Genomic DNA, 18,759 nt, shown 5'->3' on the forward strand with positions numbered 1-18,759 from the left:
GAGCTGCTGCATTCATCTCCCCTGTTGTAAAGGCAGCAGCTAAATCCATCTTTCCTTAAGATCCATGCATCAGATGGAGATCCAAACAGACCTTGGAAAGAAGGAGGATAAACCACAGGTATGCCTTCAGTTTATGGCAGGGTGCTGCTTCTCCTGTTGGGATTTTTCTAGGATAGGGAAAGCTCCTCCTTTTTGACCATTTTCCTTCTGCCTCTTTTTTTTGCTGCCCTGTAGAGCTGGCCATGGCAACCTGTCCTCAGGCTCTCAAACAGGTCAGATTTGTTATCAATACTTTTGCTGAATGATAATTTATGATTTCTTGGAAGATTTTACAGTCTGGGAAAAAAAAAAAAAAAAGTAGTACAAGCCTATTTTAAAGCAAGTGCTAAAGGTTCGATTTATAGATCAGTTCTACAAGTTGTGCAAAGCTTGAATTTGACATTTCATTCCAAAAAGGTTTTAATGAAAATCTACCTTCACCAATATTTTATCTGTTCTTTATTTTGAAGCCCAGGCTATCATCAGCTGATTTAACACAGATTCAGTTCAGATCACTACTCACCTTTCAATTCAATCAACAGAGTCATCCTGTGGGACTTAGCTCCTGCAGTGAAACCACAGATCCAGAAGAGTGTGGGAGTCCAGCTCAGGGAACAACATCTATTGAGACCATTGAGCAAAGGGTAAGAAACATGTCTGCTGTTCTGGAAAATGATTATTCCTCTCTTTGCACTTCAGTTAGTCATTTGCCATGGTGTTTTTGGTTTTGGGATGTCAGACAGAGGTATTTCAGAGGAAGACCCTTTCATTGTGTTTGTGATGGAAAAGTCAGCGTTTCTTCCCCTGCTGTTTATAATGTGACATCACTGGGCAAGCATTATCTGTTCTGCCAGGGAGCTTACCATGGACTGCTTTCCCTGCCAAGTGGAAGCTGCTTGGAGCCTTCCCAAAGGCACTGGTGAGGCAGAAGATGAGGTTTGATGTTAGTCATTAGGAGCCAAACTGCTGTGTGTGTGATTAGGTTGAGCAGTGTCTACAGCTGGATCAGTGATTACAGCTGGATCAATGTTTACAGCTGGACCTTTCCAAGGTCCCAGCACAGGTTAACTTATTTGAGTGAACATTCCACAGCTCTCTGTCCAACCATGACCCCTCACAACGCAGGGCAGGAGTTGAAAACTAGTTTAAGGCTCCTGAGTAAATGGGTACTAACCTGATGAATTAATATTCCCAATCATACATAGAAATCCAGTTCTAATTTTTATTTTTGTTTTTAAAATGTTTCTGGCATGGGTTGTATTTGCTGCAAGAGACTTCATTAAAAATATATGACCACTCATGCCTGTAAATGAAATCTGAATTAGTACAAGCCATGGAGATGAGCCAGAAATGTAGATTTATGTCTGTTTTAATGTGGTAAAAGAAGGATCTTATGAAAAGGAAAAAAAATATATATTCCCATAATTTAAGAAGTGAAGCCCCTTTCAGCAGCACGTGTATACCTTGAAGGATATACACAAGGACCTTTCATAAATGACCTGGTGGATGTAAAATAAAGGTTATTCAGAGTAATTATGTGGGGCAGTCTAATACAGTAGGGCTGTATTGAGTCCATTAATGTAATTTGTGTCATGTCAGAGAAAAATCAACTGGAGGTATGCATTAGGGGATTGCACTTTGTTCTGAAAAGGTGGAGCATGTGCTAAATCCCCCTGGGTGTGTGGGTCAATTCCCCCAAGTCACTGTTTTTTAGTGGATACATGTGAACTGAGCTACCTGGGCCTTGTCATTTTGGTGTTGAGTATCTACATATCAACTACAAATCAGTTTGTGTGTGTAGCACTTACTGTGGATTTCATCCTAAAAGGACTAATAGCAACAATCACACCAGAAGTCTCTGGGAAAAGAGGGATTATACTTACTAAGAGATGGGCAATTTTTTTAGGGAGCAAGGAGAATACGTCACTCCTTCCCTCCATCCCCTCCATTCCACCCACCCATCCATCTTATTTATTTCTTGGGTGTGCCGTGTATTTTATGTGTTCAAATAAGTTCGTATAAGTAGAACAGACAAGCTAAATAAAATAATGCTGTTCTCTGGTCTGACATTGGAAAACATCATCAAGGCTGTAATTGATTTCATAATATATATTTGCTCATCTTAATTCAATTTCTGATGAGCCTGTAATAGGAAAGTAACTTTTCCAAATGAGGAAATAAGCTTGAGATAATGATATGATAAGATGCTCATGCCCCAATTGAAAATTCCTTCTATTCTAGTTCTGAAACTGCAGAGAAAAACTCCATAAAAAGTAATTGTCTTTGTCACCCGAGGGTCTGTATCACCTGCAGAAATGAGTGTCTCTTTTTTTCCCTAACCTGTCAAGTACTTTCACTTGTTTATCTACAGAAATGTTTTACATTTTATGTCCCACTAGAGAATCCAAATATTTCATCCTACATGGAGGGATAGGGTTTTTTTTGGGGAGGGGCAGCCTGGGAAACAGGAGCAGTTTATTCCAAGTTCTTGGAAGATAATGACAAGATGTGCTTCTTATCCTAGATCTTTACTCAAGGAGTTCCTTCCTGGGGTGTGGGCATTTGGTCAGCTCCCTGAGGGTTTAAAGTGAGCACTTCCCCTTGGTGAGAGCTGCTTAATGCCCAGTCCAGGCTGCTGTGTGTTCACCAGGTGATTTTCTGGAGCTGTCTGCAAGGTGTTTGCACTGCTGGTACAACAAAATGCACTTCCTTGATGGGAGTGATCCATAGATGGAGCTATTGACAGAGCTGTTTAGTTCCATCCAGAGCAATGGGGATGGTACAAGCTTCTCCACTTGTCCACAGGCAGGAATGCACTGCTTGGCTGGCAAAACACGCCTGCCAGAGAGCCAAATCCTTGGCTCTGTAATCCTTAGCAAGGTTGTTTCTGACTCGTTGTGGACTAAAATGGCCTTTGCCACTAAAACCTGGTTCAGGTGGGGGCCAGAAGAGCAGCTGCTTCAGGTGAGTGTTTCTATTCACACTGCTCTGGAGCCTGGGGCTTTGCTGCTCTTCCAGGGGCACAACACAAAGCCATGGGCATTTCAAGATGATGTGGCAGGTCGTGTTTGAAACCCTCAAAGGCAAATAAGCAGTTGGCATTTGTCACTTCATGGGCTTTGTCTCAGGGATTCTCTCCGTTAGAACCTTTGCTGGTGCTGGAGAACAAACCCCATTTTCACCATCTGTGACATCTGTGTGAATGCTTGAATTCACATCTGTCATCCTAGCGTGTTCCAGGTCCTACTTTTTGCAACTTCATGTTTCCATTTATGTTTTTATACTGCCTTGGAGGAAATGTCCAGTTCTCCAGCTCTCTCTTCTTGTGCAATAATGTGTTGTATGTGCAGTGCCCTACCTTGTATCTTGTTTAAGTTTAACAAAGCCTGCAAAGAGCTTTTCTAATCTAGTGTTATTCCCATAGGCCTCTCCATAAGTCCTGTTTTATAAGCAGAGTTACTGGGCCAGTGATTTAGCTGAATTCTTATCAAAGTATTAAATGAGTGATGAAATGAACAGATGTTTTTTACTCAGTTTCTTCCTCAGTTTGATGAGTGGCAGCTGCCATGCTAATAAATGCATGGTGGCACAGCAGACAGCAAATGCCAGCACACCTTCCAGCTGCATTTTCATTTCCTTACAAGAGTGCCTCCCATTTTAGCAGCAGAGTTTTTATCTTCAGTACAAAGAAAAAAATATTAAGTGTATTTTTAAAGTCTCATTTACATACTCTTGAGGAAAGCAGAATGAAAGAAAAGTGTTTAGGGATCACTGAAGCATCTGATTAATTGCAGGCCTTTTTTTGCCTTAGTTGCACATTAATCTTGAATTGCTGCCTCAGTCTTTCTGGGGACTGAAAGCTCCCCATTATCCAGGGGACTTTTCCAGCTCTCTGTGTTGGTAGCACAAATGGCATTCAGAGGTCTTTGCTAAGAAGCTGCCCAAATCTGAAAGCAAACAGCACAACAGCCTCAGGACAGAGCCACAACATCCTTTAGGGCTGCCTAATCCATCAATTGCCTGTGATGGAGAGGAATACAATATTTCCCCAAATTTTCTCCTGAAAAAGGAATTTGTGTGTCAAGTCTCAGTGGGAGGAATTTTGTTGTGACTCACAGCACTGACAGGGCTGAAGTGTGCAGTCAGTGCTGATGTAGCCTGCTGGAAGCAGGATGGGAATGTGGCTTTGGGGTCTTGCTGGGGCAGAATGGGACATTATCAGTGTCCCTTCAGCCATCTGAAGGTGATATTTGTGTCATGGGAGAGGCTCACCTGCTTCCTGGCTGGGCACATTGCAGGTGGTGTCTGTGCTGGGGCACAGGAACAGGAGTGCACTGCAGGGATGTGCAGGGAAAAGGGCAATTGTGGGAGTGAGTGTAATGATCATTTCCAGAGTTTCCCAGGTGATTGCTTTTTACTGCTTTCATCATGGGCCCCAGCAGCAGTACACACCGATGCTGTGTGTGTGGGCTCCTGATTGTACCTGCAGACAATGTGCTCTGCAGTAACGGGAAAGATCAAGTCTTCAAATGAGCAGATGTCTCTTTACACTAGGTAAGGCCTGACCGACGTTTACCCAGCTAAATTAAATTAAAAGCAGTGTACTCGTGATCTTTTTGTTCCACACATAGTGAATTATTGAAAAACAGTTTTACATGTAATTTCTGATCCTTATTACTAAATTCATTACTTAGGCCTGCTTCCAGTGAAATCAACTGAAATTTAGTTTCTGTTCTCACTGAGAGCAGGATTGAAAGAACCCATATTGGTGTGGGAAATGAAGGCAGCCACGTTTTTGAATGGGGTTGAACATGTGTAATAAAGCATAGTACTCTCATTCATCCCAATAGGCATGATTAAAAAACCATAGTTTTCATACAAGCCTACAAGTAATACAAATGAATTAAAGTAATTTAATTGCAAAATATTTTAAAAGTTACAATGATACCTTAAAAATAACTGCTGTGCCAAGTTTTAATAAGATAATGATGGCTTCATTAGCTTTAAAAATGTGCATAATTTACAGGAATGTTGTGTTAGCGTTGAGGTGACATTTCCTACTTTATTGAGATTAAAATTCTGTAAATAGGCCATTGGAAATGCTCCCATTGTATATTAGAATTAGCTATCAGGGAATTAATTCTTCAGCTTCTCAGGAGAGTTACCCTTATTCACACAGGAAGTCCCATTGATTGGTGACATTTTTCAAGCATAATCAGATGACATTGGGACAAATATAAAAATTACTCATGTGAAAAATACCAATTCCATCATTCTTTGTTAAAGTATTTGCTGGTAATGGTTCTTTTCATGCAATTTGCTGTTCCAGTGTTCAGTGCTGCACAGCAGACATTGGGAAATTCCAACCATCTCCTACCGGTTTGCTTGAGGAGTTGTGTGGTTTAGTTTTAGGCTCTTGACAAATAATGCTTGTTTTTATGAGCAAAGCCTTTCCTGGGACTCCAAAGCAATCCGTGGACATCAGAGGGTCTTTGGAACACAGACTGGAAAAGAGTGGTTTGACTGCTGCATTGCAGCTGGTTTCAAGCCACTTGTATTCCTTTATCAGCACTGGATAAACTTACTGATGACCTAAGTGTGGATGCAGAGCCCTAGCCTTTATTGCCTATTTTATCCCATATTTCTATTTCCATTTTCTAGCCGTGCTTTCGTGCAGCTGTTGCTCTTTGACCTGCTCTTCCTCACACACAGCATCCTGCTTACATCACTGTTTGTGTGACTCATTAAAACACACATGTTTGAAATGAGAACTCTCCTGGGCACTTAAAAATCGTCCTCTGGTAGTGTATTGAACAGGATTCCTTGGGATTTATGAGAAGCACTCAATAAAATATGTCAGCTCCTCATCCTGTAATTTGTTAACAGATAATCCTCATCAACAAGAGAGAGGGAAATGCTTCCTAAAGCAATCTTGTTGCTTTTTTAATAGATCAGGTTGGTGCAATGTGGTACATAATTCAAGAGAATATTCGAGGAGTTAAGCTACAGATTCTCTTAAATGACTCTTTCTTCTCCCTAAGTCTGGGCTGAAGATGTCTCATATCATCCTCTAATGATACCTGGAATACATTAAAATACTTTTGGGAGTTATTTTGCTAAAAACCAGTTTGCTGCTCTAATACTATTTGCTCAGCCTTCGTAGTTGATCATGAGAAAAAAGGTTTTGCTTTTATTATTTGCTTTTTTTGTCAGAAAGACTTATTTCTTTTAAAAAAGTAAAGTATGAGCAGCTGCTACTACCTCTGATTGCAGGATCCAGAAGCTCAAATGAAGAGATTTAAAAAGTAGTATCCAGAAGTTCAAATGTTCTCTAATAAGTGTGTAGCCATCTTTGTGTGTTCACTGCTTAAACAGCACAATCTGTCATTCACCAGAAAAAATTCCCAAGATTTGGGTTGTGGAGGGCAATAACAGTGTTAATTCATTGCAGCTTTATTGATATTCAGAGTCCTGGTGTGAAGTGCTTGGAGGGAGCCAGTACTTTTCCAGCAACCTTGGAAGACTTTCAGAGATTCCAAGGAGGTGATAGATTCTTTTAAAGCACAGCTTTCAGAATTTTCCCTTCCAGCAGGAAGAGGGAAGGGATTGTAATAGAATGAAAATGGCACTGGGGCTCTGTGTGAAGCAATGTCAAAGTCAAAATACAGGGCCTTGTAAGCAGGCCAAAACTTACCTTTCAAAGGTGAATTAACAGGATGGAAAATTTCTGATGAGAATTGAAATCACTTTTGTCACCTAAATTAATCTGCACCCGTGTCCTGTAAATCATTTCATGCCACAACTAATTGATCAGCAAGAGAAATTGGGCTGTGATTTAAAGGGAATTAATTCTTAATTAAGTTGGCTCACTTTGGATTTTCAACTTTAGGGAGAACAGGCTGCTAAGCATTCCTAATATCTGCCACTTAGTTGAATATTAGGAAAACCCTTCATGAGAGATTAAGGAACTCTTCACATGAAGGAGATGGGAATGAAGTACCTGAATTTAAAACTGAAAAACAGAACTCCTGGCAGTGTACAGGGGTCTGGTGTCATCCACTAGTGAGCTTCCAATCATCCCAAGAAGTGATGAGCTCCCAATTATCCCATGAAGTGAGGCAGAACAGCAAGCTCAGGATCCTGTGTTTGCAGGGGAAACAGGCAGTTAATCCAGAAACCTTTACAAGGGGATCCTTCCTCCACCGTGTTTCTCTGATACAGCTCCTGTCAGCAATTCCCAGTAGGATCAATGCAGTCCCTTCTTTGGCACTAATTGTAGGATCTATGGGGAGCTTCTTCCTGACTATTCCTAGAACTGTCTGTATTGTTTCCAAGTGCTGCTTCCTTCTTTCCTGTGTTAATTGTTATTTATTCTGTCCTGCTCATGAGTTATTTCCTTGCAGATGGATGTTTTCACAGTACTTTAATGCAGTGTGGAACGTCAGCTCTGGATGTCATTTTCCATTTCACTTTTATGTTGCCTTAAGAGGTCTTTTAAAAAACCTGAGTCTCTGTTTCTACCACTGGAACACTGTACAATCAGTTGCCTTTGTGTGTGTGTTGCTGAGATCAGTGGGATGCTCTCCCTTCCCCAGTGTATTTCAAACCTTGTTTCCACCTGGTGACTTGATGTATTTGGCAGTGTTCCTTGATTAACTGCATGAAGTGCCCTCAGAAGTCAGGAAATGAAGCACGGTGGTCAGTGCTCCTGATTTTATTGCAATGGTTGTGAAGTCATGGAGGTAGATGAGTTTCTGCTGGTGTGTTTTCAGCCCTTGTTGCTACAGGAAAAAGCCAGGAAATGTGATGCAGAAGAGTGATGGGAATAGCAAGCATCGGGAAAGCTCAAAATACACAGACCTCATGATTTTAAGGCAGTCTTGCTGTTTCTTAGGGTCTAGCTTGCTATTTGTCAATCTGAGGGTAGGCAGCCTTGCTGAAGGTACAAAAGGAGAAGAGCAAGGGGGAAAAAAAAGGGAGAAAGTAGAGGAGAGCCTGCCCCTGAAAATAAGAGAGTGAGCTGTGTTATCTTTTTTGTGTTGCTCTTCTGGCAAGGTATTTCTCCTCTTGACTGTCAATGTTCTTGCATCTCCCTTGGAGTGTGTCTGTTCATTAGAGTCTCCAGACAGAGGTAGTTTAGCTTTTAATTAAAGTACAATTTGCAGGTTTTTTAGTGTGCTAATGAGACAGCAAAAGTGAATTCATTGAAAGAGGAGCAGCTATCTAGGCCTTACAGCAGTGAAAGTTAGAGCCTCATTAGTAGCTAATTATGCAGCACAGTATATAAATAGAGCTGTTGTGGCATTAGAAACAGCCTCAGTGCATTACCTAATGACACGAAATGTTTACAGTCTGTTCTGAGTATGGTCTCGTACCTTCCTGAAGTAATTAATGGCATATTTAACAGTGACACAGCTGGAATCACAATGGCTTTGCAGGTACAAGTCGAGGGCAAGGGAATGCATTAAAGTCTTTGAGGAACAGATTACTTGTCTGCTAATAAATATATAAAAACCTTTCAGAAGATGCAGGAGGAGCACAGGATTTATGCAGGGGGTGGGAAAATGTCCGTGTCTGACGAGGACAGAGTACACTGGCCTCTGTTTTCAGGTTGTCCAAAAGTGAGCAGTGAGATGCCAGAGCTCCAAACTGGCACTTGCAAAAGGGGAGTAAGAAGAAGGTGGTCAGTATTTTGAAAATCCTTCCTTTTTGATATACGAATGGCAATCAAGGCTGATAATACACACAAGATGGAGCAGAAGGGATTTTGTTTCACTATGGGGGCCCACGTAATTAGACAGACGCACTCAGAACGGTACCTTAATAGCAAGTTAAATTATGCTTTTAATAAACTAAAGCATGCGTGTGATGTTTTGCTGTGCCTAATAAGATCTGCACATGTAGCTTAACAACTGATTCTCCCAAGAATGGGGGCAACATCCTGGCCCAGAACACCAGAGGGGAGCTGAGGAATGCTCATCCTAATAAGAAAGGCCTGTAAAATGGTCTGTGCATTAGTCATGATGATTGCGATTACTGTTGTATTGACCAGCAGCCACAGAGCCACAGAATCAATTATTCCTTTAAAAACAGAAAAGGCTCTTTCCTGCTTCAGTTTGTTCAGCAGTCAGCAAGTTGAGCGTTTTTTTCCTGGGAAATGATTTTGATGTGATGACCAAGTTAGAGACTGATTAATGTTTAGCTGGGGGTGGGTGAGTTGAAATGACTTTGCTGTCAGTTTAGTGCTTTATCTTGTAGTTGTGATGCTCGGTGAAGTAACACAGGGCAATGGCAAACAGCATTATTGCATGTGTTAAGGACTTCATCCAGTGGGAGAGAAGTTAATGACCTGCAAGTTTGTGTTACCTGCAGATAGGAAAACGAGCCACTTGCTAATTGTGGTGGGATTAGTTCAGCTCATTCATGAAAAGAACTCTTTATTCATAAAGAGGTCTGGGTAGGCAGTGCTGAAAGCCTGAGAAATCTGTTCCACATGGAATGGGTGCAGTTAAAAAGCATCAGTGCCACCATTGCTGAGAGCCCACCAAACTGCCTGAGTCTTAATTTACAAGGACAGCTCTGTGTGTGCATGAATTATTTCTGCTGATCTCTGAGTCTGAATTGTTTAATGACCACGGTCAGTGTGGGTTTATCGGGTTTGCTGTGTTAAAAGACTTACATTTCTGCATGGGTATTCTTTGATAGAAATCCCTCAGCCTTGTCCACAGAGAGATCCTCCAGAAACATTTGTCTGGATTTTAAAATAGTTTATATTTCGTTTTTATAATCAGGAGGACAAGCAGGGGACTTAGAAACTATCCAGGTTAAAAAATATTTCTTATGTTGCTGCAGATGGTTTCTTTATTGTTAGAACCCTGGGATCTTATTTGGCCCTATACGAACATGATTGGAAAGATGCTACTAGAAAACAAGCTGTTAAATTAGGTAATAGCAAGTGCAGAAGAATTAAAGAAATGGGTAAGGGCTTGTCTGATTTTTAGGTAATTGGCTGGCTGTGTAGCAGAATATACAGGAAAGAAGAATTAAATGTCCTGTTTTATGGGAAAGCAGATGAGGGATGGAACATTCAATGTTGTTAAAATAGAATATAAGCTGTAAGTGTGCCCAGTGGAGGATTTCTCAACAAGGAATACAGAATGCTGTGTGGGTACAAGTCAAGTGGAAAGAAAGGAAATAAGAGTGGTTAGAAGGGGCCCAGGGGTCCCTCTGTTACTAAGATATCCATAATCCCTGTCAAAGTCTGTACACAGAACCTCCTCTTGGATAATAAAATACAGCTTCAAAGCCAACCAACAGAAGCCCTCACATTGGATCTCATCAGAGGGACATGTGAAAACAGATGTTCTGTGGCTAAGTTAATCCTTAGAATGTTGATTACTTCATTCTCTTAGATTTTTAACAGAGCCCAGGAATATGGTCCATGAAGCTGTCCGTAAGCTATGATATAAAAATGAGGCAGAAGATGGCATGTGTTGTTTTCTTTTTGTATTTTGTCCCTACCAGCTCAGAGAAGTATCCTCACAATTCCTAATCGTGCAAGGGGGGAAAGAATGCTTTATAATTAGATTTCCTAAATCCTGGCTTAATTTACACAATCTGAGAATTCCTCTGAAACCATTAGATTTGCATTACCCAATATGTGCAGTTAAACTATTATACAGCTATTTAAATGTGAGGCTTTAGAACCCCTTTAGTATCAGTTTCTGGCAAGATTTTGATCTTTTTATGCTTTGATTATGAAATAAATAATTGGTGTCATATTGTGGTTAATTTTAATGTGCACTATGAAGTTTTGTTTGTGTTTGTGTATCCAGGTCGTTCCTAAATATGTCAAAATTTCATTTAAGCAAGGAATTATAAATGAGGGGGGGTGTTCACTTTTGCTATTCAGTAAATTTCTTGCAAAGAAACAAATAGGTGTGTGACAAATTGGGCAGCAAAAGCATTACCAGGAAGTAGTCCTAGGCCAGCTTTTTCTTCTTCATTTAAAATTACATTCATTGGGTCTGTCTTGCTGGAATGTCTTCCTCAGATAGGGAGTGTGCTCACACTTGGTAAGCTTGGGACAGAAATTCTCTTGTTACATGTAAGATTTATTGAAATATTCTACATTAAAAGCAGAATTTCAGCCCAACCCAGGACAGCAAACTAGAGAAAGCCAAGCTGATGGTTTGCATTCCTAGTAACTTTCTCTGGGTGTACATACACTCCTCTTATCCATGTAAAGGGGGAAAACAGATGTTCCTGCTCAGTTCAGAACCATGTGAAACCTTTTAAGCCATGGCCAGCCATAAAGTACCTCTGCTGCAGTGTTCCCTGCAAAGCTGCAGAGAATGCACTGGAGAAACTCTGTCAGTTCAGTGTGGCTGTTGGAAGAGGTTGCTGAAGCAGACAACAATGTAGCCACTGGGATCAATTTTTACAATGATGTTCAAAAAGTCATTAACAAGATGAATGAGCTCTAATAAAATATGCAGGCTCCATGCCACATTTTACTTAGCTCACTGTAGCTTAAAATTTTATGTCCTGATTTTATTAGACATATTACTTAATTTTTCTCAAACTGGCCATTTTATTTAGGTTAAAACTTATTAAACAGATTTTTTTTCCCCACACTGAAATAGGATTTCTTTTTAAAAAAAGACTTTGTATAGTGAAGCACCTTCCTAAGGTAGGTTTGTGATCAGTGGCTCAAGGCTGCTTTGCTGCAGCAGCACGAGGCTCGGATGAGCTCTGCCAGTGGGTTGGTGCAGAACTGCACTGCCTTGGAAAAGTGCTGGGAGCGTGAGGGGTGGTACATCCCAGCCATGCATCCCCTGGGGAAGGTGATTTCTTTGGTGACTTTTACACTGGGGAGCCCTGGCAGAGCTCTGTTCAGTGCTCCTGCTGAGGAACTCAGAGCGGCTGGCCCAGGACACGCAGAGAAGCACAGCTCAGTGAGCTCCAGCACAGAGGCCCAGCCTCCCAGGGAGGGCAACCCCTGTGAGGGGCCCCTCAGCACAGCTTGTCTGGGTCACAGGGTGTCTCTGGCACAGGGAGAGGCACATTTCCTGCCCTTGGGAACACTTGTGGGATTTCTCAATTAATGAATGGGAAGTGGCTCAGGGAAGTCCAACCCAGAATACACAAACAAGGTGTTCTTTGCCAGGGATCCAGAGTGAAAGAGGCTTGATAACCATGTTCTTGCATCTGTGTCATCTCTGACCTTCTTACTTCTCATCTAATCCATTTTTGTGTTTTGTCTGGTCTAAATAATTCCAGCTTTGTGCAGCATCTGACAAGCTGCTGGTCTTTCATATCCTACTGCTTAGTGCTCTTTCACAGAAAGTTTCTCCTCGGGATTTTTTGGAGTCCTACTCCTTTCACAAACCTCTGTAGTCTGCTCTCTGAAGACTGTCATTCTTCTACAATAAACCCTAAGGAACCCAAGTAGGAGTAAGAAAAGTTTAGTGGATACAGTGGCCAGTCTTTCCATACGCAGTTTCCAATCAGTCAATGTGTTGGGAGTTTGTGATGCATCCTTTTGTGCTCCACTGTGATTCTTCTGAGCAAACTTGATGGAGAGAAAGTGGCCTGTGTCAAAACACAGTTGGTTACCATTTATTTTTCCTTTTGTGCAAGTTTTACTCAAAAACTACTTCAGAGTTTTTCATACAGCTGTGTTCTGGAGTTTCATACAGATTCAAGACAGGGTACTTCTGTGATTTAAAAGTTGATTTAAAGGACATTCAGGCTGTTGCAACATGCAGGAGCAGTGCTTGTCTTTGATTCATAGAAGTGCTAGTTCCTGGATTGATTGGTTTAATATCCTTTGTCAATAAAGCAGACTGAATGCATTTATTCCTCTGGGCTCGGGGGGTAGAGAAGAGGAAGTTTCAGTCTCTCAATAACTTGTTAGCTGTGGCTTCACAGAGCATCTTGGAGAGCTGTGCTCTGCAGTTATTGCTTTATGCACACACCTTTGTTTGAAAAGACTCCTCTGTTATATTTGAAAATGCATATATTTACAGGATAGAAGTGACCTTTCAAATGTAGCTCTCAAGCTGGGTATTTATTTGAATGATCCATTTGGAACAGTTCCTTTGCACTTCCAGTGTTTTGTCCAAGGGATTTGTGGTCCTGAGGCAGTACTTCAGGAAAGCAATCTTACCAGGAGAAGATGATGAATAGCACACTTCAGCAAGTTCCCCAGTGATGAGTCAAGTTAAATGTTTGTTTCTTAGTAAAATCTCACCCAAAAAAAAGCATTTTCATTGGCTGCTTATATTCTTCATCCTACTCCATTCAACTGTTTTCCTTTCTGAGGGGAAAGAGAAGCTTTCTGCAATGATTTAAATATTATGGCAAGCCATCTGGGAAACTGCGGACTTGTACCAAGTTTTAATTTACTCTGTTCTTCTCAGAAAACATCTAGAAAATCTTTTCTTTTATGGATTCTGGGAAGGCCTTTGAGAGGTGATGAATGTGGGCAGTGACCTTCAAACTAGAACTGGCTTGGGATCTTAAACCTCATTCATTTTCAGCAGAGCATATGCTTCCAAATGTGATGAGAAAAATCCTAATGAGAATGTCTCCTGTCTGCCCGAAGTCTGGACATGGCAGAGACGTGTATTCCATCTTGCTGAGAAACTCCAAACCAAGTTTCTCATTTAGGAACCTAAAAAGCATGAGGTGGCATTTGTTAAGTGTAAAGGGAAGGCTGTTTCTCAGTTTCTGGGGTTCATGCTTGTCCATATTTGTATGTAGTGTTCATACACTGTATAATACATACTTGTATAGTGTTCATACTTCTTGTGTACCAGGGGATCCAGGGAGACAGAAGGAAATCCTGTGAAACTTGTGAATGAATGTGCTCCTTTATAGCTTTCCTGTGCAGAATTCTATTAAATTCTATTAAATGCTCTAATTACAAGATTGAGGAAAATTTACTTGATGTTGTACTAAGCAGCAATGAAGTTAACATGTAGACAAGGTAACACAGTTGTGGTTGATCCCACGTATTTAGGAAGAAAAGGATCTGTTGTTTCCGAACAAAATTGTTCTCCACTGGTGCTAAGGTTTGGGAACAGAAATCATTAAGACCCTTCTGTCATTCAGAGAAAGAGAATTTAGGTTTAACTTTCTTGGTATCCTCTGGAAAGCCTTTGGAGAATTCAGATAAAAGCTAAAATGTGAGAATTCCAAATGCAGAAAGAAAGAAGTAAGCAGAAAGAGGCAAAGCAAAATGAAATCTCATGCTGAAAATCCTATGTATTGAAAAGTTCTGTTGTAAAAAAAAATATATTCCTATGTATCCTTGTTCTTTTTCATTTCCACTGTGCAAAAAGCTGAGTACACATGGGAACAGCAGGGTAATGCCACCAGCCTTGGAAGGAAGGATGGCTGCTTCCTTGTAATTTATTTACCAAAAAGGTCAGCTCCAGACATGACAGCTGTTTTCACTGTGCTCCCTAGTTGACCACATAATTCTGTATGCTGCTGAAATGTTCAGGGAAAACATTATGAGATGAATTAGCTGTTTCGAAAAATATTCTGAAACACTGCTGCCATTATGGGCACATTGTTCTGGATGAGATTCAGGGAGAAGCTTGGGAAGAGATGCCATGAGGTGGGAAAACAGCTGTCTGAAAGGAGAGCCATGATGGGACAGGATGTATGCAGTTGTTAAGTTGGAGAATAAATCCTTCGGAAGAGAGGGATACAAAATGAGTTTATAGCCTGGAATGTGTTAGTTAATATTTATAGTGTACATCCATCTTTCTCTGTTTCTTGGCTGTGCACTGGGTCTTGTGTGGTCTTGTATCAAGTACAAATAATGACATTAAACAAAGTGGTTAATGTCTGTGTGAGACAACTGGAAGGTTATTTCCAGCGTTTACAGTGCTGCTTTTTGTGCAGCACACAAGCACAGCATATGGGTACTTGGGTAACAACACAGAGGTGTTTTATTGATCTCCTCCCGTTCCACTTCACTAAATCTGCCATTTTCCAGCCAGGCACAGCACTGGGATAATCAAGTCAGCATCCACTGCAGCTCTGTCTGGTGAAATCAAAGAAATTCTGAAAGTTATGATGAAGGGAAGAAGAAGGGAGAAAAAAACCCAAAACCACATGAGAGGTTCTGAGGTAGTGGGGATAAAGGGATTTAAAGCTAATTGAAGGTCTAAAAAACAGGAGCTGTCATTTAAAATGGTAAATGTCAATTGTACTCTGAAATTAAACCTCAGATTTTGATGAGAGATGTATGTTCTAAGCCATATATATATTTATCTATATATCCTTGAAAGTGCTCCAAATTAAACCAACAGATTTTATGCAATGCAAAAATGAAGAGAGAATTACTGGGTAGAATGGGGAGAAATAGAGGGCTTTTGTCTGTATACATTTTCAACATGTCTATCTACTGGAAATGATTATTTCTGTATAAAAATGTCACTTCTTGGTAAATATTGAAAAAACATTAATGCCTGAGCTGGCTGGAAACACAAAACCTGTGATTAATATCTGATTAATTATTAAATAACAACTTTAGTAATACATTTTCCCTGTAGACATAGTCATAGTTGGTATAACACATATTAAGATAATTCAGAAAAGCATATCTATGTACAAGAAATATACATATTATCCAAATGGATTTAATTAAACCAATATCAGCAGTCAGTGCCTCAAAAATTAGGAAATAGCTGATATTAGCAGTTCGAGGGCTTACTTAATTTATTCCCACTTGGATTTTGGCAATATTAATTTATTCACTAGAAAATATCCTAAGTGTACAGTAATTTTACAGTAGGTTGCAATGCACAAAAGGGAATGAAACCAATTAAGTGAGCAAAAGAATGAAACAAAAGCAACGAGGAACACTTTACTCAGGAAGTGGCCTCATTCTGGTACCTCATGATCAACTCCTAGATCTTGTATTTATATTTTTGTGAACAATCCAGTGAAAAGGCAAAGGGAATATTCATTAAATTATTAATTAAATCCAGAGTTCATAGTGTATTGTGAAGCACTGAGATAACACTGTGAAGAGAAATAAATCCATTAAATGGGGCTCAATAAAATGACCAATGGTGAAATGAAATGCATTCTAATCCATGATTTCCCTTATTATCATCACATCCTGGAAACCACTTATGTAAGTGTGCCTCGTGAATCTGATTAGCTGTAACAGAACAGTCCCTGGGAAGCATTTTTACCCTCTTTTACAGAAGGTGTGCCAAAGACATGGAGATACAAGGTTATCAGCCTTTTTTGGAGTACTGGAGGAGGAATTTCTTCAGTGGCGTGCATGTTTTGATAAGAATAAGCCAAATTTACTCTAAAAGTTCTGTTCTGATAAAGCCTCTCTTAGAGTAATGTAGGATATTCAACACCCAATTCAGTACTTCCAAGATTAAAATATTCCACTCCTGTAAATGAGATAAAAACATAAATGAGAAATTTAAGGTCTTGTCCATGTTAATGAGGGGTAGAACTTGGACATGGATGGACTGTGCAGACCACAGATTTACTTTCATGACTGCCAGAACACTTACATTTAAGGAAAAACAGGACAAACTTGTCCTTGTTTGTTGAGGCTGATTTGTTTTGCCTTTCTTTTGTTTTCAAGAGGTGCTGCTGCTCTGTGCTGGTTCCCAGTGACCCATTCCTCCTGGCTGCTAATATCCATGGATACAAGACATGGCTTGTGGCCACGTTTATGTGCTGCCTCCACCTTCTGTGTTCTTGGCTTGGAGGATTACAAGTTGATAGCAGCCTGTGTCAGGAACACTGCAAATCCCTTTGGCTTCATGTAACTCTTGTCCATTTTGAGAGAAAACATTTGTCAGGCACTTACACCAGCAGGCTGCCTTAACTGCATTTTTTTATCATCTACACAGTTCATAGGTTGTAATGGTTTCCAGACAGGTGAGATATGTGTAATCTGCATTTTTTAATATGTTTGTAAATACTCAATTTACGATTTAGGTAATAATGCTTAAATAAAGGTGCTGGTTTAGTATAATTAGCACAGCTGTTTGTGGCTCTGTTTCAGATACCAATGGTGTCTATTTCATTACAAAGATAGGACAAAATGGACCTGGGATTAGCTTGAGCATTCCAACCAAAGGAACTGCCTCAACAACAGTTTCTTGGCAGAAGTCATGCAGGAAGGAGGAATTCTTAAATAAACAAAGCAGCCCATTGCAGCATCCAAAGGTGCTTCTTACTGCTTAGGAACAACAGGCCTTCATCCACCTGTATTCCTTTTTTCCTTTTTTTTTTGGTCTGGGAAAAGCAGACTGGCTCGAGTTTTGAAGCTTAACAGATGAGACTTGTCTGTGTGCAATACTGTGCAGACAAAAGCACCTTTCAGGCAGCCCAGTCTCCAATAATTAGTACCTGAGCTCCATGAACACCTCATTTTATCAGTGCTTCTGTCACCATCCATGTGTGAAGTCATGAGCTCCTCGGGGTGTGGGCCATCAATGAACTGGTACCATTAACTGAGTGGGATGTAAATCAGGGCCCCATAAAGCTCATCAGTGAGCAGGGGTCAGTAGGAAGGAAACAGGAACATTTCAGGTGTTTTTTGCTCTGATAAATAAATTGATTTCTCTGTTGATTTCAGTTATGTTCACCATTTACAGGCCCATAAATATATCCTGGAGATACATCCTATGTATAATAAACAGAAATGTTTACAGTTAATAGTTGGGGATTAGAATAGCTCTACTTCTTAATCTGTGTTTCTCTTTCACACTTGTCCAGGTACCTGGAATTTTTCACCATTCCAGTCGATGAAACAAGGCATTTTGTCTTGGAGAAAAGAGGCAATTATTTATACTGGGAAAGCTCCCAAATGAGCACGTCCTCTTGCCCCCAGGGCCAAGGTGGTCACCACAGTCAGTGATCCATGGGCTCAGACACACTCCTGGTGCCAGGTACAATGATGTAGCCTGCTGTAGCCACCATTCCTGTGGATTTCCCCTCTGGTGCTCCATCAGAGAGTGCAGTGTGCACCTCTGCTGCATCTGGAACAGCCACATGGGTTGAACACTTTCAGCAAGGCTGTGGTCCTGCTGTGACCCTCCAGCAACAGACTGGGATGTAAAAACAATTCTCCAGCAGCACCAGGCTGTGCTTGAGGATCCAGCAGTCCTGAAACCTTTCCTGGGTACTGGGAAAAGAAAAACTTGTTTGCCATGTTAAAGGAACAGCTGAAAGAACCTGCATTTTGTCAGGGCTTATTTCTTCCTCTGGCTGCCCTTCCCTTTTCTACCTACCTGTTTTGGGTTTTCTTCATTTTGATGTTAAGTTCTGATTGTTACGGAGTTTTCTGAAAGGCTCTGGAGAAAACATACGTGTTAATTAAAGTTAAGGAAACTCTTGAAAATAAAAGTTTTGAAAGTAGAAGTGGGTTTTTGATCAGTGTTTAAAGAAATGCAGAAGAAAAAAAAGACAATAAAACAATCCCAAAATACAAAGATATTGTTTTAAAGGCAATTTTTATTTCTTTAAGGAAATTCTTCACACTTAGTGATTTCTTTTGAAAATAAGGAAACCCAGACTTTCTGTTTAGAATAATTATATGAAAAGGTGTTTGAATATACATTTAAATTGCTGTTACATATTACTGTTAAGACATTAAGACTTTTTGAATTCCTATTTTGAAGTAGCTTGTCCTTTTTTTCCAGGACCTGACCTAAACTTAAT

At 40.4% G+C, this 18,759-nt stretch overlaps 1 long non-coding RNA gene across 5 annotated transcripts; it reads left to right on the forward strand.

Moving 5' to 3' along the window:
• The first annotated feature begins 2 nt into the window (after positions 1-2).
• Positions 3-18,482, forward strand: LOC128806301 (uncharacterized). 5 transcript variants are annotated; one of them, XR_008436770.1, is made up of 6 exons: positions 3-118; positions 235-272; positions 510-683; positions 15,053-15,186; positions 16,673-16,971; positions 17,815-18,482. It is a non-coding gene; the product is annotated as an uncharacterized LOC128806301 (long non-coding RNA). The 5 variants fall into 5 exon arrangements; XR_008436769.1 differs by having other exon boundaries at positions 15,053-16,971; XR_008436772.1 differs by having other exon boundaries at positions 15,057-16,971.
• The last annotated feature ends 277 nt before the right edge of the window (positions 18,483-18,759 follow it).

This window comes from Vidua macroura, chromosome 4 (assembly GCF_024509145.1).
Source record: "Vidua macroura isolate BioBank_ID:100142 chromosome 4, ASM2450914v1, whole genome shotgun sequence".
NCBI classification, from domain to species: domain Eukaryota; kingdom Metazoa; phylum Chordata; class Aves; order Passeriformes; family Viduidae; genus Vidua; species Vidua macroura.